This window comes from Tamandua tetradactyla, chromosome 9 (assembly GCF_023851605.1).
Source record: "Tamandua tetradactyla isolate mTamTet1 chromosome 9, mTamTet1.pri, whole genome shotgun sequence".
Classification (NCBI taxonomy): Eukaryota; Metazoa; Chordata; class Mammalia; order Pilosa; family Myrmecophagidae; genus Tamandua; species Tamandua tetradactyla.
In genome coordinates this window covers 66,971,468-66,999,371 of record NC_135335.1, presented here as the reverse complement: position 1 = coordinate 66,999,371, position 27,904 = coordinate 66,971,468, and the positions used below count along the sequence as shown (strand labels likewise).

Here is a 27,904-nt window from a genome sequence, read left to right as displayed (position 1 = left end):
GGGATGAAGGAAGCTCGTAGCTTCTGAAACCATGAGCCAGTACATTCCTGTTGTTAAGAGAATCCATTGTACGGCTGTTGTTGGCAGCTGTAAAAACAAAAATGCACAGGGTCCTGGCTCATTTGTTTTAATAGCTTGAAAGTGTTCCAAATAAGTGTCAGAGTAACACAACTATTTAACGAGAGCATGAGTATTCCATCCTCCCTAGATTCTAACAAATAAAATAATTTTTAGGACATTTGCTTATTTGATGAGTAAAATGTGTCATGGTCGTTGTTGTAATTTATATTTTCCCAGGCTATTATAAAGTTGAACACCTTTCAGTGTATTTGGCATTCTATTTCTTTGGATGTGTCTTGTCTATTCATTGCCTTTGACTCATTCTATTTTTTCCTTTGCTTGCCTGCCTTTCTTTTTATATACTATTTAAAATTATGAATAAAATCCATGAGAGTCTGGAAAATTGAAAATCTTTTCAGTAATTGACCATGCTTTTGCTTTATAAGACTTATAAATCATGAGATTGTCATATTTATCTTTTCCTTAATGTCTTCTGGATTTTGAAATTTTTCTTAGAAAGACACTTCAGTAACTAGAGTTAAAGATATTTTCCTATATTCTCATCTACTACAATTACAGGATTAACAACATTTTATTACTTTAATCCATTGTGAATATATTATAATGATTAATAAAAGGTAGGAATTGTTTTATTCAAAAGGATAGTAAATTATCCCAAGAACTTTATCAAAGGGCCTATTATTTCTTTATTCATTAAGGATGTCCATTTTTCACACACTACATTCATATTATATATTAAATTCTATATATGGGACTATCTATTCTCTTTCATTGATAATTTTTATCCCCTCCTGCACCAGTACTATCTACATTAACTATTATATAGTTCAGCATAATTTTTTAAAGTGTTCTTTTTCACTAACACACTAAATGTAATTTTGGTAATTTGTTCACCAAATATTACGTATCTAATTTGTATATATGAGAAACCAGGATAAAATAGTTACCAGACATACCTTTTGCTCCACCAGCTTACTTTAAGATAGTTACTTTTAAATCATTCACTCATTCATTTATTAATTTATTTCTTTTTCTTTTTCTTTCTCCTTTTCTCACTCTCCCCCTCCCTCTCGCCTCTCTTTCTCTTTTTCTTTTAATCGTCTACATGTTCCCATGCACGGAGAATAGTTTATGGAGGGCATTCAAGGCTAGGCTAAAGAAACAAAGGCAGTGGAGAGACACAGGCAGCTCTATTTGAAAAAGAAAAAAAAAACATAAGGTCAACATGGGACATACTGTTATGTCTGAAACTTTGGAAAGGGACAAAAGTATAGTCTATGTTTGGGTTAAAGGGAGAAAAATACACAAACTTGTTTTTTTTTCATTTGGCTGACAATGTAATTTTAAGAAATTGAAATTAGTGCCAGATAAAAATTAATGTATTACTGGGTACAGAATGTTTACCATGATCATTGAAAAAGGTGTAATAGTCTCAATATTGAGTGTACTCACACATCTTAAAGTAATACTGCAAGTATAAAACAAACCTCTGTGCTTTTCCCTTCATGCATACATGCACACATCCCCGAATACACTATGAAAATGCTATTTTATAAATATGAATTTTATAAATAGAATACGTGGATAAGGGAAGGATACAGCGGTCTAGAAAAAACATAATTTTCCTTTTTTGACCAGCTCTGTGAGCCCTGAACTGTGCCCAGCTCCGCCCAACCCCATTGCCCAGGGCATCAGCTTTCCCTTCATAATATGAAAGGGACAGTAGTTCCTGACCATGATCTTAATTAGATTTCCTAAGGGTCATCACAGGGAAAATGAGCTATTTCTTTTTATTTGGTTTATTTATTTATTTTTATATTAAAAAAAAATTTTCCTTTCCCCCTTCCTCCATTCCCTCTCTTCCCCATAACCTCTAACCTGCTTTCTATCTCTGTGAATTTACTATTTCTGGTCATCTCTTATGTTGCAGCCTGTTTTCATAACTTCATTTTTTTTCTATATACAAATAATACTCTACTGCATGCATATACCAAATTTCATTTGTCTATTCATTTGTTGATGGACATTAGGGCTGATAACAGCTTTTGAATATTGCGATAAATGTTGCTATAAATGTTCATGTACAAGTATCTGTTCATGACTCTTCACTCTCTTTGGTTATAAACCTAGAAGTGTGGTTGAAACTATGGATTGCAGTGACATCAGAGATTGTGTTAGGGTTTTATATGAAAAGGGAAAGAGATGACTTGGACCCCATCTCAAGACTGACAATATATTGCAAACATTTTGCTTATTTCATTGAATTGTTGCTGTATGGTTTGAATTGTGAAGTGGAGAATTTAGCTTCCTTTGGTACTGCTTTTAGAGTGGCAAATTGTGAAAGCTAGTTTAAGGAATTTGAATGGAGCAGACTGCTTAAACATTGTGCCCATAGGAGAGATATAAGCAACATTTCTGAAATTTTTATTTGGTTTAGCGTGCAGGAGTTAAAGGGAAAAAATAACTTACTTTGAACTTTCATTTAAGAAGTTACAAAAATATTATGAATATGAGATAAAAGAGTCTGAATTGAGAGCAGGGCAATGAACAGGAAAAACAGTGGGAATGAGACCGAATGAAAAATAAGTATCAACTAAAATTGATAGTCTAGCAATGTGGACAAAGTATAGAAAGGTTTCTAAGATTGCCTCCATGTTTTCAGAAAAAGAGTACCTCAAAAACATTTATGCCATTAAGAGAAATTTTTCAATCAATAATGAGAGCCATTATTAGGGGAAAAAATCTAGTTATTAATCTATGAAGCTTTGGATGATAGCACACAGCAAAACGCCGACCTGAAACATGGAAATATGGGACTGATACCTAGGAAAGAAGACAAAAATTGGAGAAATAAATTTGGATGTACTTTCGAAGGATTATATTTTCAGTGATTACATTTAACTATGCAATTTCCATAAGGTAAAACCATTGATGAGCGTTTAACATACTGAACTGTTCCAACACTAGACAAAGTAGCGCCGAGTGTTGCAATGGGTCCCTGAAGAAAAATGGTCACCTATGCAAATAAAATTGTATGCTCAAGATTCTTCCAAGTGCCAAAATGAAGTGCAAAAATCAACCCCACCATAATCAAAATACTGTTATGCCACACATAGTTAAAAATTAAAATTCAACCAAAAAATATCCTCAGTATTCTCTTCCTTGAGCCAAAACTGTTACCTTTTCACACATCTTTAAAGTCATAAACTCTTCCTTGTTTGCCTGAACAATGCCTGATTTTTCTTTGCAAATTTATAATGAAATATTATTTAAAATATATGTTTAGCCTCCTTTTTCTCTACTTGTTATGAAGATTTACATTTGAATAATCTTCTTAAATGTACTAAATTTTCGAAGCTTATTTAAACGTGAGTACAGGGATCCGATTCTTGTGTAAAACTTAAGTTCCTAGAAAGTGTTTCAAATACATTTGAAAGAGAACGTGGAAATCTTAGGTCGTTCTCCTGTACAAAGGAGAAAAGATAATATTGATCTATTGAGGACAAAATCGTCAAGGTGTCAGGCTTCTGCTTTAGTTTCTTCATTTCTTCCTGCATGAAGATTTTCAATAAAGGATGAAAGCCATATTTCCAAATTGTGAGTTCAATTTTTTCCACATAAGCAACAACCAAAAGTATCCTTTCTTCTTACTGTCCATGAATTACTAAATGAATGTCATATTTTATTTGAATATTGGCTTTCTTATATTTCCTATATGTTGTTGTTGACTTTGTTTTTATGTTGGAAAAATAAAGCATATGCCTTTTTCATGACTTCTTTAAAGTCTTCCTTTTCCCTAATGTTACTGAAGCCCTAGCTCCTAAGGCATCTGTCACTGAGCTCTTTAATTTGGACTGATTGCTTTCTCGGATGGCAGCACAGCTGCCATTGTGTCATTTATTTTCATTGCACATCTTAGTTCATCTTTGCTTTGATTCCATGTCTTGCTCTTTCAAGGATTTACACTTCTCCTTTTCTGGTTAACATTTTTGGATTATTTTCTTTGTTTCCTGAGCTTTTAAAATGTACTCTCGTGGAGATTTGGCATTTCTGAAAATGCTTTTTTTCTGCCCTTTTATTAAATGGATAGTTTGCCTGACAGGGAATTCTATGTTCAAATTTTTCTCTCTCAGAATTTGGAAGCTTATTTATTAATAATAGTCTAATAATGAACTGAATCTTGATCCATTAAAGGTGATGGTTTTAATTGGCTGTCTCTTTGGTTATTATGCTCTGAAATTTTATGAGGCTATGTCTCAGTGACAGTATTTTTATTTCATTTTGCTTTGTTTTTTGGTACTCATAATGTGAAAACTCATGTCTTCTTTTCAATGCTCAAAATATTCATTTTCCTTACTTCTTGATATTTTTTTTGTTACATTTAGGGTTTCTGATGTTGATAAACTTTATTCTCATTTTTCCTGTATTTGACTTTTTGTTAAACATTCTGAGAGATTTTTTTCTAAATTTTCATTTCAGACATTGTATTTGTTACTTTTCCCTTGGAATTCCTATTTATAATTTCATAACTCTTTCCTGTTCTCAAAATCTTTTTTTTTTCAACTGGCCCATATTTGTTTTATCATCTTGAATTCTTCTGAGTTTCCTAATTAGTTAAAAAAATAGATTATATATCCATGACATACCTACTTCATTTCGATATTTTTCTCTTCTTGTTTACCTTTAGTTGACACTTTTAAACTGCTAGTTTTTCTTAAAAGTCTGCTTATTCTTGGCCGACTGTCCACTTACAAGAATAAAGATCTAAGTTGATTAATATTGCCCTGTATTGGTTTGTTTCCCTACAGTACTCTCCCCTGAAAGAGGGTGGACATAAACTGTGCAAATGGATGTGCTAAGTCAATGGGCATGCCTTACTTTTGAATGTACAACAAGAATCAGACTAATAGGAGGTGCTCCCTATAAATGTCAAATCAATGATGGTCTGACTTTGGAGTGCCAGCCTCCATATTATGTTTCCTAGAAAGTTGGTTCAATTTCTTTCTGCAACAATTCTCAAGCTATCATGATGGGGATGAATGCTGGTGATAGACAATCACTCTTTGTGCCTGAGGCAGATGGTGATGAGGGACCAGCTGGCGCCACCTTTCCTTAGACTGTCCTTCAATTAAATATCATGATTATGTGCCATGTCCCAAACTTGCTTACAGTATCTTCCACTCTGACCCTGGTTCTTCCTATAAGAATATCTCCAACATCTGCTATAGCCTTCTCCTATGAATAAAGATAGCTCTGCTGCCTTAGATATTTTGCCATCTGGTCTCCCTCTTTCTGTTTTATGTTGCAATAACTTCAATTTTTTCTGTCATTTTAATGCATTTTGGGAAAATATGGAAGATGAACATTATGCTTAATTTGTCATCTTCAGTAGAAGATAGTAAAGGTAGTTTGGAAAATCATGGCAAAAGGTATCCCTCTGAAGGTAACTGGTATTTTGAATGAACGTGATTCCTAGTAAAATAACAGAAAGCAGAGTGGGTTGTATTTCAGAAAAGGAGCCCAAGCTTAGGGAACCTGAAGTTTTAGCAATGAACTATGACCATGATTGGCCATTGTCTTGGTGGGAGATATTATCAATATTATTATTGATAATAATAATGTTGGTGGGAAATAATAAAATATTATTAATATCGTAAGCTAATAATATTAAAACCTAACCTACACTTTGCTCCTTTGGAGCCACCATCTCTGTCTTCCAAAGCTGCTCATTATAGAATCATTTTTGAAGAAGTAGTCTGGAACACAGGCACTCAAAAACTCTTGAAGTTAAGACTTGCAGAAATACATAAATTGTCTTTCAACAGCCTTTTGACCTAAACACTAATATAGATTTTTTATTGAAATAGGTCAGACACAAATATCTGCAGGGACTTTTTGTCCTGGACAAAAAGGCCTGGACTTAGTACCAGCATGTGCTTACAACCTATTGGGCCTCCTCTCCTAGGCCAAGGCTTTCTTCGTTACATAGTTACGACCTCAATAAGGTCAAAAGTTGGTTTCTAACAGAAGCAGCCTAAGAGAAGAGGAGAGGGAATAGGCTATATGCCCTAAGTAATGTTCCATCATCTTAAGCCTAAACTGTACCTAAGAATATTATCTACAATAGGGCCTGGGAAGGAATGGGAAGGAAAGATAATTCCCCCTTAAACTAATACACTTTTCTTTTTGCATCATCTTTAAAAAACATAGCAAATGTGTCTTTGCATCTTAATATCTGGATTGATGCCTTTTGTCCTCTGAATTCTAAATGTCTTAAAAGCAGAAACCTTGCTTAATTTTATTACTATCAGAGATACTTCTCAAGAGAATAATTTGCAAATAATTTGTTAAATAAATAATATAAAAAATATGCCTCAAAACACCTACTGACCTGTCTGTAGTAAAAAAACAATTTTTTAAACTTATATTGGAAATCATAATATAAAAAAATACATTCTTCTCTCTTTGAAATATGAATTTAAAATATGCAAAATGACATCAAAATATCATTTTCTTCTGCCTATTGAGCCTTTCATTAAGCTACGACAACCATACATCTTTGTTGCAGTTCCATCTTCTTGATTTATATATACAAAAAGTGAAATTTTATGGAAATTCTGTAACCTAGGAAGCATGTTAGAATAGAAGATTGATTTTTCATCAGTGTATTTCAAGTATGTAATATATTATGTTTTGGTTAATAGTATTGCACAGTTTGAGAAGTGATGAAATCTAATACAATTCTCTGAATATGACATACAATAATTCAATATTTTGATTTAGTGTTTATGCATAAAGTACTTTTTATAACATCCATTAATATAATTCACTAATAAAACAGTAAAACCAACTGTGTCAGGGGACCCCAAGTGTCCTCTCAAAATCAGTGATTCACTAGGACTCAGAGAACTCAAACAGCTGTTACACTTATGGCTATGACTTATTGTGAAAGGATGTACATACAAATTGCAAAGGGAAAAGGCACATAGGGTGGATTCCAGTGGAGCCAAGTATGAGTTTCTAATTGTCCAATCAAAGTGGAATTACATAAATGGTGCTTAATTCTGCCCCCCCCCCCCCATTACGTGTGACAGCACTATTCAGTATTGCTATGGAATACTGGAAGTATTGGAAGTTCACCTGGGCCTGCTGTCCAGCGCTTTACTGGGAGTTGATCACACAGGCATGGAGCATCCACATGACTGACCTAATCTACTCAATCTCCAGCCCTCCCAAAAGTCAAACTTCTACAGTCCAGGACCAAAAATAGGCATTCCCCATAAATCATATTGCTGCAAACTATTCGATATGGCCCCAAACTCCAAGGGTACAAAGACACTGCTATCAGACAGATGGTCTAAGCGTTTATAGATTATCTCGCCAAAGCTGGTCAAGGGCCTTCCTTTCTTTGGAATGTGTAGGGTTTGAGGGCCCCAAGTGAGCTGATTCAAACTCTTCTAAATACCAACCTAGCAGAGCCAAAAAACTTTAGAAATAGATATTAGAGAAGCGTTTCAGTTTGCCTAATCCAGCCACCTTTCTTCGCAAATTAGGGGCAAAAGGACTAGGGAAGCCACATGACTTGAGCATAGACCTCTACAAAGACCAAGAAAAATTAATTCAACCTAGATCTTTTAATTCTTTATTAAATTCTCTTTTCATTATCTCAAAATGTCTCTTTTTCATATTGATGAATTTTAAGTAGATTTTGTCCTTTCTTTTGAAGATAGATGTGCAAAAGACAAATTTTATAATTTACAAATATTACTAGGCCAAATAATAACAAAGGCAACAGATCAAAAACAGAAAACAAGATATTTGCATGGTTTTTTAAATAGTATATCATTAGGTTCCAAAACAGGACCTTTAGAAAATACTGGGTTTTTCACTGCACTCACTTGTAGCAATATGTGAGAATTGTCAACAGGCACCTTTATTTTTTTTTTACTTAAGGAGTTTTGATTGATATTCTTTTTCTAGATTCTTCAGTTGTGAGATCTTTCTTCTTACTTTTTCTCCACTTTATTGAGATATGGTCACACATCATACAAGCCATAGAAAATATACACTCAATGACTCACAGAATCATTACATAGTTGTGAATTCATCACCACAATCAATTCTAGAACATTTTAATTATTCAAAAAAAAAATTCAGAATGTCCCATTCCCCTACCTCCACCCATTTTTGACCACTAGCATTCATGTGGTACATTTGTTACTGTTGCTGAACGAATATTAAAATACTATTGTTAACTATGGTAAATAGTTTGGAATAGGTGCACTTCCCCCATGTACCACCTTATATTACCTCCTTGTAATAGAGAAGTACTTTTATTCTAGTTCATGAAAGAAAATTCTTATATTGATACTATTAATCACAGTCATTGTATATCACAGGGTTCACTGTGTTATAGAATCCCATGTTTTATCCTCTGGCTTTCCTTCAAGTGCCTTACAGAACCTTAAACTTCCCCTTTCAACCACAGTCGCACCCATATTTCTGTGCGTTAATCACACTCACAATAATGTGCGACCTTCATCTTTTCCCATTTCTAAAAATTTAATTTCAACTTAGTTAAACAATTCTGCACACATTAAGCATCCACTCCCCATTCTCTGCCACCATTCTAACTCCTAATAACTATGTTCTAGATGCTATCTTCTGAGTTTACCTGCTCGAATTACCTTATATTAATGAGATCATGCTCTATTTGTCTTGTTATGTCTGACTTATCTCACTCAACATAATGTCCTCAAGGTTTATCCATGTTGTGGCATGATTCAGGGTTTCATTCCTTCTTCCTGCTGAATAATATTCCATTGCATGTATATACCACATTTCACTTGTCCATTCATTGGTTGATGGACTCTTGGGTTATTGGGTAATTGTGAATAACACTGCTATGAACATTGCTGTGCAAAGCCAGCCTACCAAATATGAATCATTAAAATTGTAAATGCAATCACTTTTCCTATGAAAACAACTATTTTTTTAAACTCGTATTATTGAGATACATTTGAATAAAAATAAGTAAAAAAAACAGAGTCCTTTTTGTCCTACTCTCAGCATTCATCATTAGTTGTTTCAATTACTTTGGTTTCACCTCCTCCTGTTTGCTATCTGGACACTTCATAAAAATCCTACTCTAATCACAAGGCCAGTGATCTTTGCCACTTTTCAAAACTACCAGTAAAGAGTCCAATCTCAATTTTCATTTGCCAAAAGGAAATCTCCCTAGCTGATATCCACCATTTAACTGGTCTTTAATCTGAAAGCCACATTGTCCCTCATTGTTTTTGCTCTATCACAGTCCACTTCTACCTGGGCTATGCATTAGCACAACCTGGGAGCTTTAAAAACTACTGATGCTAGAGCCCAAAGCCAGAAATGTCAGATCTCTGTGGATATTTTTAAACCTCCCCATCTGATTCTGATGCACAGTGAGGACTCAAGAACTGAGGTGATTGGGAACTGCTGGGCGTTCTTTTCAAGAAAAGTAGAGAAAAATCCGCTGCATTTTTAACTTTCTGGCTCCTCATGCAAAAAGATACCTGTGAGTTCATCTGTCCAACAAAGATAAGATTCTGGCCCTAGCCTCCTGAATCTCTTATCTCTTCATTCGTTCACCATAAACTTGATCTTCAAATCACAAACACACACCAAGCCCCTTATTCAACAATCACGTGTTCCAGGTCAGATGCTTTGGTGGTAACTGTTATTCTTTACAAGGTATCTTGATTCTTTTTAATAAAGATGGAGGAATAAACCATTCATATGTATTTCCCTAGTACAGAGTAGGCATTTAAAAAATCAATGCTTGATAAAAGAAGGGATAAATTTACTAACAAATGAGAACCAGAATAAATTACAAATCAATAAAGAATCCTTAAAGTAAGTGAGTTTAGAAGGACGCCTTATTTGGTGAGGGACATGATGCCAGATCAGGGAAATGGCTTGATGGGAAGAGTCTCATTAGCAAAACTTCTAATAGATTGCATCATAAGAAATTAATATTTGACTGTTTTGAATTACAAAATGGCAGTTTTATGTGCAACTTTTTACAACATTGCTATAATTTCTTATTAGCAGTTCATAGATATTTCATGCTATTCATCATTTTAACATATTTGATTTACTGAGAGTTATTCCTAGTTTTATTTGTCAAAGTCCTATGAAAATCCCACTAAGGAATGGAGCTTAAAATACGGTGATGAAATTTTTATTCTACAAATGATACACCTTTAATTTAATAAAGTCAAGGTTATGTTCCTCAAAACTGTGTACTTTTAATATAAGCTAGTGGCACAGCCTTAGGGTATTTTAGGATCACATTTTTCTACGACTAATAGGAATTTCCCAAACCCATTTGCTACAGTATCTCCAAATGCACATGTAGGCAATAAGAAAAAAAGGGCTACTTCCCTTAGAGGATGTAACTTTAACAAGGGCAAAAGGCTTGAAGAATAGTCCAGGATTAATTTCAGCCCTTTCCAACCTCCCTGCTCTGGTACACTTTTGCAGTGAGCAACCATACGTAGAGGACCTATCTGTTTTGTTAGGTACTTGCCTAATAAATCAAGGATGACGTTCTTTTCCTATCTAGTTATAAGTTTAGCTCTTAAAATAAAAACAGCGAAGCAGACATTATAGGGCAAGAATATATGATAAAAATCAGTCAAAGAATTGCTCAGGTGTTAAGTATTTAATATATAAAATTACATGAAATAGCATAGTATCGCAGTGGATTTAGGTGATGGGTTTTTGCTTGTCAAATGTCCAAACATATCCAGAATCACCACTTTTTTATATATGTTTGGCAGATAAACAGATAGGGCTTTATCTGCAACTTGGAATCTGCTTCTGGTAAGGCTCCCTTTACAACCTCTCAGGGTAGAATTAATTGACCATGCTAAGGTGAAAAATTAGTTAAAATTTTTAATTTAAAAAATTAAAATGGGCACATCTATGAATGAAATTGAAGAGAAATCTGGCAGTTGGTTTTGAACAGAGATGCTTCACACGAATTCTGTGGGACTTGTATGAAATTTATCACAGAGTTTTTGGTGGCACATACTGTTATTGCCCAAAGTGGTCAATACTGTCATATCAGGACTATGAGAAAAGAAAGAGTTTATTGTGAGCAACTCATCAAGGAGACAGGAGATAAACCTCAGATCTGTCTCCCTGAGGTGAAGAGACTTGAGATGTTTATGCAGTTTCAGGTAGATGGGTTTAGGGGAGGGGGTTAGCATAAGGTAGGATGATGCAAGTTAAGAGCTAAACTTAGGTGGAACATGTGTAGTCCCAAATCATGCTATTTCATGCAATGCTGGTGGGTACGATTTTTACCATTATAATTAGGCAAAGGTGACTTAAGGTCCGAGCTTCTTCTGACTGCGCGTGCCCTACGGCTAGAGTTGGTCAGAACCGGCTTTAGCAGGTGCTGCAAAGGGAGAGGAAACAATAACTTTTCTTGCAGTGTAGCATGTTTCTCTTGAATAACCATGAGGAGGTGGGAGCTCAAATATAGGAAACAGAAATTTCTGAGAGGCCAGTAAAGAAAGGGGCTGTTCAGTGGGAAATTGAGTGCAGCTTCAATACCTGATGACAATAGTAAATGGACACAATTTGACACTTCCATATTTTCTCCGAGAAAGGAAAAAAAATAACTAAATAGATAAGCACATACTTAGTTTACAATAAGTATGAGGAATCTTCAGGTAAAAAGAGAGAAAGAAAAAGACTCACTCAAAACACCGTACAGCAAGGATTCATATCTACAATTTTGAATGTTGAAATGGGCTCTCTAATTTTGGAAAATTATTTGTTTTCAATTTTATTAAAAGCCATATATCATTTTGAAACCATAAACACTTGCCTCCTGATAGTGATGGTAATTTATATCCTTAATGATACTTAATAGGTCGATTTCTCATACAGCTAAATGAGCTCTGAAAATGTAAATAGTTTAAAAAGGTTTATGCTATTTAAGGAAATATTAATATCCAGAGAAGCATCCAGCAAATCATTGCAATTTTAATTATTGTATTTTATGTTTATAATATTGTCATAGACATTCATAAGAGATAAACCGTAATCTTTATTTTAAGACCCAGTAAAATGCACCTGCTTTTCTGCAAGGGCATAGCAACACAGGCCTGCTTTAATCCTGGAGGTGTTTCTATGTTTAAGTTATCTTTTATTATAAATCCAAACATTTTCAAATGGTTAAATAATATATATCTTGCCAATCAAAAGATGTGTAGGGCAAAAACTAACTACCTTTGAGTATGAATTTCTGGTTTAATAAATCCCAGATATTTTAGAAAAGTTATAGCCTAGCCTCAAAGTACTGTTACAAAACTAACTTCATAAATAAGTAGATTGTCTTTGGTCTTTCCTGGAATTATCTTTTAAGGGACCAACTACCAGTATAGAAAAATCGTTAAATATGAAGACATGATGGGTGGGTCTTATCTACAGGTTAGAAAAATGGTCATGACTAAGAGGTGATTTCAAATTTTTGCTCAAGAGAAACAGGTTACTTAAATGTGCATATTTCTATGTCTAGGTCAGTAAAGCAAGGAGGAAGCCTAAAATGACTGCAATATTGTACAAATTCAGTCAAATGTTTATAAAACTGAATATAGAAAGAGGAATCTAATCTCCACAGTAGCTTACATATTAGGTAAGTGATGTCGTTACTGTATTTTAATTTTCCTTCACAAGAAGAAAATGGTTGGCTCACATAAGTTTTTACTGAAACTCTTAAGACCTCACTTAAATTTTGTTCATAACATATTTATCCATTTTAGGAGCTGGGCATTTGTAATATAGATACAATTTGCCTAGTCCTTCTACATAGTCCTCAGGAATTCTGGGTACTTCCTGCCCCCCACTTAACCACTCCGAAAGCTGACCCCTGCCCTTGTGGTCTAATACTATAGCTTCTGCAGTCCAAACTGCTGGAGAGGAGATAGGTGTGCAGGAGTGGTGCAGAAATTTCCCTGGATAGCCATAGGAAATTTCCTTTGGCATCCCACTGACCGTAATTCAATCACATGGCCAAAACTAGCTGTAAGGAAGACTGAGAAATGTAATTTTTACTTCTGTCACTTATGTGCTTAGCCAAAAATTTTATTAAATTGAAAGGAGGGAAGAATTAGTATTAGAGGCAATTATCAACCACCTCATTGATCCACTTTTCTTTCATTTACAATTAAGTCAACCTACCAATTTAATGATTCCACCTGTCTTGTTTTGTCATTTCTCATTTATTTCAGTCCTGTGTGGCCTGATACGTATGGTTCAAAATAGGTGTTCTTGAACCTTTTTTAGTTCTTGACTTGCACCCTAAATCTGATGAATCAAAATTTTGCCGTTTTTGGCGGGCCGCGGTGGCTCAGCGGGCAAAGTGCTTGCCTGCTATGCCGGAGGACCTCGGTTCGATTCCCGGCCCCAGCCCATGTAACGAAAACGGAGAAACAAAATACAATAAAAACAAGAAAAATGTTTAAAAGATGTTTCCCTTTCTTCCTCTCTTCCTTCCTTCTATCCTTCCTTCCTTCTCTCTGTCTTTCCTTTAAAAAAAAAAAAAAAAAAAAAAATTTTGCCGTTTTAAAAGGCAACCCAGATGATTCTGAGGTGGCTTGCTCGGCACTTATGCATATAATAAACCCTGGTCTAGACTCCAAGGAGTTAGGCTGAGCGTCATATACAAATCACACATGCTCATCACAATATTAAAGCAGGTAAAGTCTTGCATTACCAGCTTGGTACCTGTAAATGAGGGTTAATTTGACTTATAGGCTATCCTACCTCCCTTTACCTCTAGCAGTTTCCCATTCTTCCACTTCCGACTACATCAGAACTTGAATCCTAAGAATATTCTTCTGGCAGTATGAGTTTCTGCTCTTAAGACCTTTGTTTCTAAACTTTTCTCTGGTTCACTAGTTTTCCAAGGCTGGCCTCTTTGGAAATTATCACAGGTATTGACCAGAACATGAGGAAACACTGAGATGTGGGCTCACGAAACCTTAGTAGAAATTATGTCTGTAGGTCATGTTGAGGAGGAATAACACTTTGCTCACTCGTTACTCTGGGACTAATTTCCCTAACTAGATCATGGATTTAGGTAAATTTTAATATGACCACTCCCAACTCAAGGAAATGCCATCAGATTAAAGTCAACTGTTTATTATAAAGTAAGGGTCCTGCAGAGTAGACTTTTTTATCTTGTTCTCTGCCTTAAAAGATTCAGGCAAAAGGGAATGGCTTTCTGAAGATTGAACAGACTTTCACCAAGTTGCAACAATTTGTTTTGGTTTGCTAAGGTTTCTGGAATGCTATATACCAGAAATAGATTGCTTTTATAAAGGGGATTTATTAAGTTACAAGTTTACAGTTCTAAGGGCATAAAAATGTCCAAATTAAGGCACCAACAAGAAGATACCATCTCAGAAAATAGGCAGCTGGCATCCTGGGCTTCTCTGTCACATGGAACGGCACATGGTGATGTCTGCTGATCTTCTCTCCTGGCTTCCGGTTTCAAACAGCTCTCTCAGCTCCTGTGAGTTCTTCTGGCTTCCCCTGGGGCAATTTCTTTCTGTATCTGCGAATGTTTCATCTCTTTGCTCTCTGTGTTGGCTCTGACCTCTCTCTTTCCATGAGCTCTTTTAAGGCCTCCAGTAAACTAATTCAGGTACACCTTGAATGGGAGGGTCATATCTCCATGAAATAATCTACTCAAGAGTTCCTGCCCACACTTGGGTGGATCACATCTCCATGGGAACAGCCTAATCAAAGGATCCCACCAATAATAAGTTTGCCCCCTTAAGACTAGATTACAAGAACATGGCTTTTCTGGGTTACATAACAATGCCAAATTAGCAAATAATTCACCATTTATAATTCAATCTGCAGGTAAATAAATGTACATGGAGAGCAGATACCCTCTAATACACCACTACCATAGGGCAAAAGAAATAATTTAGTAGTTTTTTTAAATTTTATCCTTTCCTATGAATGGACTTATTCTCAAACCCAAGGGAGAAACAACTCTAGTTTCTATGAAATTATTAAATTTCACTGTCCTTCTACTCCTGCTGAGTTTTGCCATCTCCTTGATTGAAGAAGCCATAGGAATAAAGAAAAAAGTTGAAAAAGAAGTTTTAAATAGGTCAAGAAATACATTTTCTTCATTTTATTCATACCCCATGTTGAGGTTTACACAAAGCCCTTTGTGGTCCTCTTGCTACTTTGTGATTATCAGAAAAAAAGCAGCAGGGAAGCATCTTCACTTTATTTATGTTCATTTAAATTTTTAAAATTACACTTTTCAATGAATTGCAGGACCCAGTTTCTTAGGTAAGCACAAATACAGTAACCTATTAAAATAATATTTTTCAAATAATGGTTTTAATATCTATTGAAATTAATTTATCAGCAATACATAAGAGCTCATTTTGATTTAAGCAACTCAACATTGGTATTCTAAACCTCTACTCAACACAATATAAGCATTTTTGCTATATTTAACTTCCCCATAGCTTACATTCATATTTTCCTTCTATGTCACTTTCCTTTCTAATTAAAAAAAGAAGAAGCTATTAAAAACAAAGGAAGAAAGTGCAATCATGTAGCTATAAGTTATAGGTAAGGCAAGAAAACTTGAATTTTAACAAAATAGATTGTGTAACAGAAGGAATCTGAGCTTCTTTGGAAAGAACACAAGATGTGAGATCCAACCAATTTAGGAAACACAAAATACTATATTCTTTCACTGAAGACTGTCGGTGGCATTAGCTGGTGAGGAGAGGTGAGATACCACCAAGTAATTTTGAGTTCACTTTGCTTTGACCTGCTTTGGTCCAAACATCTCCCTATACCTACTGACCATTGAAGCTAAGGCAAATTGCTTAGCCGTTTGAACTCTCAGCATCTTCATCTACAGGTGAAGGATAATAATAATATCTACCTTATAGTATTGTTGTAATGATCCTGTGCAGATCTTGTCATAGTACCCAGAGCAAACATCCAATAGTGTAGGTATCATTTATTAAAGGCATTTGAGACATCTTGCAGTTTAAAAAACAATTTTTTTGGTTAATCTATTATTTCCCACACTTAGAAAAATTAACGTCTTGTTTGCATAGCATGTCAATAGCAACAAGCAGGACGCCCTTTAGATTGTTCTGGATAAACCTAATCCCTGGACACTTGGAAATTCATTCAGCACAATGTCATAATAAATATTCCCAAAATAAAATGATTTTAATCTTTCACTCTAATAGTTCCAGAATATCTGTATACATTTTTCCTCTGAATATCAAGTATTAGACACTAGTACATCATTGTCAGAGAAAAGGAAAATTCCATTTATATCTTCTAATCTATATTTGGCATTTGGGCATCCAGACTCTCTAGACAGCAGCATATGCAAACTTGATTGAATCCCACATATTTTTCTCTCTCCTTCTCTAAACCAAATGTCACATCTTTGTGCTATGAGTTTTTAGAAATGCAGCCTGCATCTTCAAAAATACCTGTTTTCTTATCTAAGAAAGAACACTAACGTCTTTAATTAATTCCAGTGGTCTTCCTAAAAAGGTGAGTTTGTGACATGTAAAGGGTGTTTCTCAGTGCTGCAATCCGATACATGCCTATTCTTGACACATGCAGAATCAAAAACTTATTTAAACTGCAACTAAATGAATGAGCATACTGCATCTATTTTTAATATACATGGTCACCTTCTTTTGCTTAATCTATATACAGAGCATAAATGCTACATATTCACAAAAATTTTAAAGAAGGAAAAAAATATTCATATATTCATTTGTGACTACATGAATGCTACAATATAACTTGAAATATTTTTTCCATTCAAACAAAATTGCAATTAACATCATGATATAGTTTGTTGTTTTTATTATGCAAATATGTGTTTGCATATACACAAAAAGGAAGTTAAATCTTACAATGCATGTTGAAATAAATTTATACTACCATTGGCACTAAAAAGCAATTCTCCTCTTTATAAATATTGAGTAAAATAATATCCATCCTCTTTAATGGTTTGTGACTAAAGAAAATTCTCATTATCCTTTTGATTTTCATTTTCTACTACCACTACATTAAATATGTTTTATTATTTTGTGCTCTTTCTTTTGTAATTTCCAATTTATATGCCTGTCTTTTTGGAGGGTGGGTGGGAGAGGCTTTGGTTTCTCTTTTTCATTTGTGTGAGTTCTTCTAAACATCAAATTTGGGGCCATATTTACCACATATTTTTACCCAGCTATATTGTCTTGTTTTTTCAACATGATATGATTTTTATGGCAATTTTTTTTGTTTCCTTCTTAAAGAGTTTTGTTGTCCTTTACTGTTGTCTTCTTTTATTCCAGTCTATGAGTCTTCCTCATAAAACAACCATAATGTGTTCCTACGTAAATATATAGAAGGTTGTTGGTAATCCTTGGCTCAAACTTGACTCAGAAAATGTCTCAAGTTTGGACTGTGATACCCCAAGCACCTTAGTCAAGATTTAATGCTGATTTCAGCAATTAAGTACTAAATGAGAATCCAGAAGCCCTATCTAGGCACAAAATGAGAATACAGAAAAGTTAAACCTACATTTAAAAAAATATGAACTCTGGTATCAGTTATAAAATATCTTCTAAAAGATACAGACCTTCACCCCCAGTTTTCCTTTACTGGGTCACTTATAATTTATGCGGATTGAAGGAAGGGTAGTTCTCAAGATGACCAGGGGAAATTTAGTATTTCTCAAAAACTGATTTTCAATTATTTATTCTGATGCTGAGAACAAACCAAAACCAGTTTTTAGAATTAGAAATGGTCTCCCTTCCCTGTTTGTTAGTCTATTTTCCTTATTTTGCACATTGTTATTAACAATGAGGCTTATTTGTTTAGATCTTTAGCTGAATTTTAAAGTTTTTACTGTTTTATTCTATAGTGGGCATGCTTTTCACTTGAGCCTAAAATTTTGCCTTTATATCTAAGACTGGATTTCTCATCTACTTGATCATGGAGTCAACTTTTCCAATTTTCAAAATCTCAAAAAAAAAAAAAACAACCCAGTAATGACTGAAGTCTTTCTGTTTCCTGAAGCAGCCTTTCTCTGAAGTATTCCATATTTATATTTTCTGTTCCTCCTGCTCTGGAAGACAGAGTATTTTAACATGTAGAGAGTTGTTCATCCCAGGAAGGGTGGAGAAGAGCAAGTCTGGATCTGAAAAAAAGGTCTTCTGGAAACTCAAAGGACACCAACCACAATAGTCTTACTTGGCTGACTTGGCAAAAATCACCTTTATGTTTTTACTTTTCCTTCCTAATATTGTAACTGAGAAACTCAGATTTAAGTGATGATTTTGATTACCGAATTATTGTGTAGGTGCTCCTTTTTTACATTCTGGGATATTAGAGTAGACAAAGGGACATACCTGAAATCTTTGAATTGTAATCCAGCTGCCTTGATCTCTGATAATGATTGTATAGCCTTTATCCTATGCCCTGTGATTGTAAAAACCTTGTGACTAACTTCACTTCTACTCATCTATCCAGTTTTTCAACTTTAGAGTTTGTGATCACTAAAGACAGCCAGCCCCTAATGCTTATTAATGAGGGGGCTTAAGTCAGCCCACCCCAAGTCCAAAGTTATCTTGATAATTGAAAATAGATCCAACCAAAATGGGCCCACCTGACATACACAATAGCTTCGACTTGAATCTATGTCACCTATATTTCATTGTAATACTAAATATCATGCGCATCATCATATTAAGCCCACCATTTTCTTACATATGTCTGTGACTAAGCATGTAATCAATCTGTGCATGCTCAGTAATTAAATCACTTCTAATTATATCACCTGGAGTCACTGCGCTCTTTACACTAAAACTTTCCTGTCTTTTAATGCTACAAAACTATCAAACTTACTGCCATGTGGCAGGCAGATTTTTGGGCCAGTAGGCCATCTGATCTCCTGCTACATGCTTAGTAATAAACTTTTTCTCTCTTTGAAACCCCTGCATCTCAGAAATAGGCCATTTGAGCACACAAACAAGAATCCACCACTATCTCTAAATTATATCTCAAGAATAAGAAAAGTAAGAGGTGTGGTTCATAGTAGTTGATGATTGGGAGTGAGTACTTCTTGATAGTTTCAATTTTAACCCCTAATAATCTTAAAAAATAAAAGGAAAATACTTTACTAGGTAAGTACCCACTAAAAGCAAGTTTTCAGGGAGTAATGTATATTCTTGCAGCTGAATAATAGATTTCTCTGTTTACAGGAGACAGATGTGTAGAAAACTAATAAGAAATTATATTGGAAAGGTATAGGATCAACATATGGCATGTTGTGAGTACCAGTATAAGAAGTTAGGACTTTATTTTCCTAAGGGAAAATGTTTTTGTCTTTTGTCCATTTGGGATTATTAAGATGCAAGAAAAATTCTCTCAGAAACAAGTGGCAGGTAGAGTAGCAACTGGATACATGGGATAAAGTTATAAAAATGGGTAATATTTGTCTCCATATGAAAGAATTTACGTTGGATGAAACAAACTAAGATGACATCATATATACATTGATAGGATTTTTACAGCATATCACTTTAATGGCAGTTTAATGGTAGTGCTCTTTGAATTATTTTAGCACATAGTTATATTTCTCTTGCGGAACTTATTTTATGAATTAATTATTCTATTTGAGTGCAAGTGATCTCTTCATAAAGATAACTCCTCATGGGGCAAGGCTGTAGCTAAATCATCTTTTTATCTTCCAAATTTAACAAGATGACTTATGGCTCAAAAAGGGACAGAAATATACAGCCTTAGGATGGATTTAGGAGTCTGTTAGCAATGATCTAATCTAGCCACTCTGACTAAAATGAGGTAACTGAGATTCAGGGAGTCTCGATGTCTTGCTCAATAGTAACAGAACAAAAATAGTTACTGAGCTAGAATTTGATGTCAAGTTTTCTCATTCCTTTAAAAATCTATTCTCATTGAAGCATGTTGGGATGTTTATTGAACGACCAATGAAGCAATTGAAAAACAAAATTTGAATTTGAGTAAAACTATGATTTTAAAACATTTTTATACTTTTGATGCTTATTAAAGCAAACAGCATTATAAAGAGTTGTAGCAGTGATATATCCATAAATATTAGAGCTGTAGGTGATCCCAATTCACATGATTAAGAATCTATTGATAGGTAAATCTTAATTATGGTTTAAAAAATATCTCCATGATTATAATTGGGAAAATGTCCAAATTGAAGGTTTACAGGCAAAATTACTTATGGCAAAATACCACTACTGCTCTCACATTTATCCATTTAAGTTTTTCAAAATATGGCACAGCACATAAGAGGGAATGAAAACCATCAGTCACCCACTGAGAAATTACTCAATTTAAAAAGGAGAGGATGCACTGCCCTTCCATCAGGATGGCTGATGAGACATTTCAGGGGTCTCATCCCCCACGACAGAAGCTTTAAACAAACAGCAAGAATCAACAGAAATATTGCTCTCAAAGCTCTAGGAAACAGTAAAAGGACAGCAGGAACAGGATAAATGCTGAATCTAGAAAAAGGCTGCTTCAAAGTGGTAAGGAGTGTTAGAGAAGGTAATGTGGGAAGATGGCAAAGTAGGAGCACCAGGAATCAGTCCCTCCACCAAAACAACTGTTCAACTGGCAGGAACTGTCTGAATCAACTATTTTGAAACTGGAGCCTAGAAGAAATTTGTGCAACATTCAAGTTAGAGCTGGAGGAAGAAGCAGGGAAATTGAGGTAAATACTCATTGATTTCAACCTCCATGCAGCAGCTACCATCCCCTAGCCTTGTGGTAATGAGCAGTGGGGTCTAGAGATCCAGCTCCTGATACAGCTCCTGGTGCAGGTGTGGAACGTAAAGACCTAGTTTTCCCAAATCGAAAGGTGCTGTGATCTGATTGCTGAATAGTGCTTTTCATCGGCTACTTCAGATCACTGGGAACTGGCTCTAAAGGCAGCCACTGTACCAACCCCCTCCTGTAAAAGCAGTAGATAAGTCTTAAAGATAGTACCCTTTCTGAAAATTATGGAAAACAAAGTGTTGTAGTAAGTGGGAAAGTACTGAATCAAGAAACACAGCTTCCAAAGCCTGTAGAAACTTACAACACCCATCCTGCCCCCCGCGCCCCGCCATCCTTTCCCCAGATTGGTGGAGAGTAGCGTTCATTTATGGGTCCCTGGCCCTGTTCCAGCAAGAGCAGAATAACTCTTATAGGCATATTGTTGTGCCTTTGTGTTGGTGCCAATCAATGGGGGTGAGGAGCCTAAAAGACTGACCTAGGTAACTCTTCTGATTGCCCTCCAAACAGTAGCAGCTTGGGACTGCTAAAGCAGTGTTCCAAACATTTAAGTCAAAATAGACTGCTGTAAAAATTTGCCTGTTTTAAGTTATACAACAGAAAAGCCAGGAGAAGGAAAAAGTATATTTCACTGTGAGTAGAGTGGGAATTCAAATTCCTATAAACAAAGGATTCCTAAGGTTACTAGCAAGCACAAGCTCAGGACAAGATACAGGCTCAAAAATATAGGAAGGACATGGCACTTCACATTTGCCCTGGGCTGATCTTCTTAATAGGAGTGCTCAACTCTGAAAGAGAGCACCAGCCAATGAAATTTTCAAAGACTATAAAAGGTTTCTCAGGTTTGTTTATTTTTATTTTTTTGCATTGGTTGTTTTGGTTTGGCTAGCTTCAGGCACTCAAAGTAATCTCAACCATAACATGAGCTGCATACAAACTCAAGGAGGAGAATGCTCAGGATTAAATTCCAGAGTTAATACTCTAAGATGTTAAAATATATGAAGAGTAACAAAAGATTACAATACAAAGAAGCAGGAAATGATATCCCATCCAAAGAGACAGGATAAAAAATCCATAAAGCATCAACAAAGAAGACCAGTATGTGCACATACTGGAAAAAAAGACTTTAAGAGGATAAACCTCAATATGCTTAAGGAGATAAATGAAAATCCATAGAAATAGCTAAAGAATACCAACAATACAATGAAAGAACGATATCAGAGTCTCGGTAAATATATAAATGCTTTAAGGGGGAACCAGAAAGAAAAACTAGAATTGAAGACCACACTAACTAATTTCCTAGAGGCTTTCAAAGGCAGACTGCAGGGCAAAAGGAAGAATTGATGAACTTGAAGGCAAGACAATTGAAAGTTGAGAAGCAGGAAAAAACATAATTGTAAAGAAGTGAAAATAGCCTGAAACCTATGTACACATATATGCATAGTGGAAGTCCCAGAACCAGAAGAAAATGAGAAAAGGACAGAAGGGATATTCAAACAAATAATGGCAGAGTTCTTCCCAACATAGTGTAAAATGAATATGCACCTTCAAGAATCCCAATGAACCTCAAATAAGGTAATTTCAAAAAAAAGTATGTTCAGAAACATAACAGTCAAGCTGTCAAGTGCAAAGGACAAGGAAAGAATTCTGAAAACTATGAGAAAAGACAATGCATGCAGGAGTCCTATAATAAACCATGGTGACAGAAAGGCAGTGGGATGAAATAAAGTACTATAAGAAAACAATTAACAACTAAGAATATTGTCCCACAAGTCTGTCTTTCAAAGATGAGGGAGAGATTAACACATTCACAGAAAAGCAAAAGTGGAGGGATTTTATCACCACCAGACCTGCCCTACAGGCAATGCTAAGGATTTCTTAAGGTTAAAGGGAAAGGACACTAGACAGGGGACTGATGGAACAGAAAGAAATAAGAACCTCTGGTAGTATTAATCATATGGGTAACTGTAAGTACCAATGCTATTGTATTGTACTTTTGCTATGTAATTCCATACATATTTTTATATTTATTTCTCAAAAATGAAAATGCATAAAAAGTAACGATAAATCTATGTTCTGGGGGAAACAATGTAAAAAGATTCAATTTGAAACAAGTACAACAAAAAGATTAGGGGGCAGAAGAGAAAAGGAATGGATCTATGTATGCTATTAAAGTTAACTTGGTATCAAATAAAAACTTATGGTTATACATTTAAGATGTTAGCTTTTAGCCTTCTTGTAGCCACAAAGAAAATGTGAAAATATGAAAAAAGATAATGAAAAATATGAGAAAGAAATAAAAAGTGACTCAAAATGTTAAAACACACTGAGAAAAATGAAATAGGGAATGATGGATTAATTGAAGAAAAAAAAGATATGTCTTACAAAGACTTAATAGCAAAATGTTAGAATAAAGTCCTGTATTACCAGTAGTTATTCAAATGCAAATGTATTAAACTTTCTAATAAAAAGCAGAGATTGGTAGAATAGATAAAAAAGCATGACCCAACTATATGTTGCTTACTAGAAAACACCTTAAATTCAAAGACATAATAAGTAGGTTGAAAGCGTAAGAACAGAAAGAAATATATTATGCAAGTAGTAACCAAAAGAGAGTCGGGTAGCTATCTTAATATCAGATAATAGAGACTTTAAGTCAAATATTGTTATAAGAGACAAAGCCAGGCATTACATGTAGATAAAGAGGTCAAGTCAACAAAAAGGTAAAACAATTATAAATATATGTGTGCCTAATGGCAGAATATCAAAATATATGAAGCAAATATTTGATAGGTTATAAGGGAAAAATAGACAGTTTTACATTAATAGTAGAAGACTTCAATACACCACTTTCAATATTGAATAGACATCTATACTGAAGCACAATAAAGAAATAGAAGACATGAATAATACTATCAATCAACTATATATATATATAACTTACAAGTGCAGCAGAATACACATTGTTCTCTAGTGCACATAAATAATTCCCAGGATAGACCATATGTTGGATCATAAATGAGTCTTAATAAATTCAAAATAAGGCAAAAATTATTCAACAGTAATACAACATTTTCTCCAAATACAATGAAATGAAGGCAGAAATTAATGACAGAGGGAAGGGAAAATTCACAAATATGTGGAAATTAAGCAACACACTTTAGAACAATCAATGGATCAAATAACACATCACAAGGGAAATTAGAAATATCTTAAGTGAACATGAAAATATAATAAACCAAAGTTTATGGGACATAGCAAAGACAAAGATGAAAGGAACATTTATAACTCTAAATGTTATATAACAATGATGACAGAAGACATTCTTGTCTTGTTCCTGATCTGAAAGGGAACGTTTTCAGACCTTTACCATTAAATATCGTGTTAGCTGTGAGTTCTTCATATATACTCTTTATCATGTTGAAGAAGTTTCCCTCTATTCCTAGCAAATATGAAAGAAAAAGAAATAAAATGCATTCAAGTTGGAAAGGGAAAGTAAAACTTACCTTATTCATAAATGGCATGATCCAACATATAGAAAATATGGAAAATATCTACGACAAATCTATTAGGGCTAAAAAATGAAATCAGCGAAGACAGCAGCATGCAAGGTCAAAACAAAGATATCAGTAGTGTTTTTGTGCACTAGAAATGAACAGTCTGAAAAGGAATTCAATTTTAAAACTCCATTTACAACAGCAACTAGGAAAATCAAGTAACCAAAAATAAATTTAAACAAGGATGTAAATAAAGGACTTATATATGATAACTACAAAACATTATGAAAAGATACTTAAAAAGAACTAAATAAATGGAAGAAAACTTCATACTCATGAGTTGGAAGATTAAATATTAAGATGTCAATTCTACCCAAAGCAGTTTACAGATAAATACAATTTCAGTTAAAATTTCAAAAACCTTCCTTACTGATTAAATAATATGAAGAATATGGTGGCAGGAATCAAAATCATCAAATTTATATTAAAGCAAACTGCCTTGAAAAAGGCACTTAACTGGGATAGAATAGTCTCCTTAACAAACAGCAGTGGGAAAAATAGATATCCATATGTAAAAGAATGAAGGTGGAACCCTACTTCACACCATATACAAAGTTAACCCAAAACGTATGGAAGACTTAAATTTAAGAACCAGGGCTATATAAACCCTAAAAGAAAATCTGGGGAAGCAACTTCAAGACCTTGTGTTACTCAATGGCTTCTTAGACTTTACATCCAAAGAATTAGCAACAACAACAAAAATACCCAAAAGAATTGAAAGTAGGGACTCAAGCAGATATTTTCGCATTAATGTTCATAGCAGTATTATTCACAATTTCCCAAAAGTGGAAACAATGCAAATATCCATCAACAAATAAATGGATAAACAATAAGTGGTGTATATATATATATATATGTGTGCGTGTGTAATATATGATATATATATAATGTACATATTATACACACACACACATATACACACAATGGAATATTATTCAGCCATGAAAAGGAATGAAGTTCTGATACTTGTGACCATATGGATTAGCCTTGAAAACATAATATTGAGTGAAATAATCTAGCACAAAAAGACAAATATTATATGATTTCATTGATATACAATTATTAGAATTGTAAATGCATAGAGTCCTAATGTAGAACGCATGTTACCTGGGGTTGATGTGATGGTGGATTGGGAAGCTTACGCCTAACTGGTGCAGAATTTCTGTTTGGGGTTGTGATGGGAAAGTTTTAGTAATGGGTGCTGTTAATGATAGCAACATGGTTAATATAATCAACACCACTAAATTATAGAAATGAAAATGGTTAAAATGGGAAAATTTTCATTTTGTATATGTCAATAGAATAAGGTTTCTAAAAAGCAATATCAGCGGTTTGTATGTAGTTAGAAAAGAAAGATATCTTGGTTCCCTCAAAATACATATAATTCGCTCAAAAAATAAAATAGTGGTAGGGTCTTACGGCACCTTGACTGGTCCTTCCTCTCTCCTCATTGGCTCAGGACAGAGTAGATCCCTGGTGCCAGTAAAGAAGAGAATAAACATCCATTTAATACACATAAACACCATTTCAATATGTTTCTGTTTTATTATTAAAAAAAATCTTTCAAACTTTGCAATTAATGTCATCCTTGTTTTGGTGTCTTGTTTAATATAATATTTATGTTTAATATTATATTTTATATTTTAATTTTATATAACAATTTTATATTATATATTTATATTATAATGTTTATATTATTTATATTATAAATAATTATTTAATTATTAATGTTATAATAATTTATGTATAAATATATAATATATTATAATATAATAATTATATTATATTATTTAATATAATATTTATTTTTAAGCCACATTTTTATAGTGAGAGCTTAAATGCACTGAATCTACAACTACATTTGTGAGTTCACAATGATTATGTTTGACTTGCATTTATGAGTAATGCTACAGAAATATGGTGGCAGGAATCAAAATACCACATTTTTAAGTTTATTACCAGTGTCTGTAAATGTATACAGGATACAAGTATTTTAAAATGGTCAAATTAGTTGGAAATATTAATCCCATAACTTTCCAGGCAGAAAATCTTGAAAATGTTTACTATAGCTTTCATATAAGATCCACTTTAAATGCTATAATCGATCCTGGTAAAATTTTATGGCAATTATGCATGTATCCATTCCAGTTTAAAACACCTGAAGACTATATATTTGAATAAAATGATTAGATAATAAAAAAAATTATAACTCAGCCTAGTAAAATCAACCTGCTATTCCTCAAAAGGGCCAAGAGAGAAGGCTGATGATTTTGGCCCAGAACCCATTCTCCACTTTTTACAAAAGAAATTGCTTACCTCCCATTTCCCTCTTTCTTCTGCCACAAGCTAAAATGTGTAAATGGAGTAATACTCTAGGAAACCGAAGAACAGCCAGATAGAAGGAGCCAATTTTCTGAAACATCATGTGGAGCATAACTATTTACCCTTTCTAGAAGAGTTACCCAGCTTTGGACTCTTGCATAAAAGGAAAATAATCTTCTGCATTATATGAGATTCTACAGGTAGTGATCTTTTAAGTTTTTGCTGCTGAAGTGTGGCCTCTCCCCTAAATTATAGTAGATAAAAATGCATAAAGTTGGAATGGCCAGGAAGCTTGGCCAAAGTAGACTATGAAATATCTAGTATCATAAAAGATTTCAGGTGTAACTATTTCCTTATAAGCAGGTAATAGATCAAACATATCTACACTGTTTCTTCAAAATTGGTCATATGTTTCAAGTCAAGTCTTATTCATATTAAAACTTCTTCAAACAAGAGAATACTCACATTGAATATATTCAAACTTATCAGGAATATTGCTCCAGAAAATTTAACAAAAGCTAAATTTTTATTCACATGGGCCAACTATAATGTGTTGCTGCTGCAAAATTCAAGGCAGATCCATCTGTGAGCACCATTATAAGCTGCATAATAGCAATGTAGGTGACTAAGTGAAATTCATTATTTCCTCCCTGAGCTCCAGTCATGAGAGATAGGGGGAGGAAATGTCAAACTTTCATAATAAGTATAGTCACAGTAAACTTTCTAGATAAAATTTTGAATAATTTGGAAGTCCCCAAACTAGTTTCATATTACTGTAACTGGCAAAATGTGCACCATAAAATGTGTAATAATTTATTCATTGTCATTTTTATTAGTTCTAACATATATTTTGAGCAACTAGCATACCCATGCTGCCTGTAAATTGAAATGAACTCTGTTATAAAGCCATTCATTTGCAGAAAATTTATTATAATAGAAATAGAAAGACATGAAAACAATTCAACATATCCTCCCAGAACTCTAACAGATTCAAACTAATCCATTCAATTAAAAAATTAGCTTCAGTTCATAAAATACAGAGTGTTAATCAATTTATTTTT

The 27,904-nt window shown here is 34.1% G+C and overlaps 1 long non-coding RNA gene across 1 annotated transcript; it reads right to left on the bottom strand.

Annotated features, from left to right (window-relative positions):
• LOC143646143 (uncharacterized) lies at positions 1–27,402 on the bottom strand. The gene is made up of 3 exons (XR_013157333.1): positions 27,309–27,402; positions 25,946–25,994; positions 1–87 (listed from the first exon to the last, which is right to left on the bottom strand). It is a non-coding gene; the product is annotated as an uncharacterized LOC143646143 (long non-coding RNA).
• Positions 27,403–27,904: the final 502 nt, after the last annotated feature.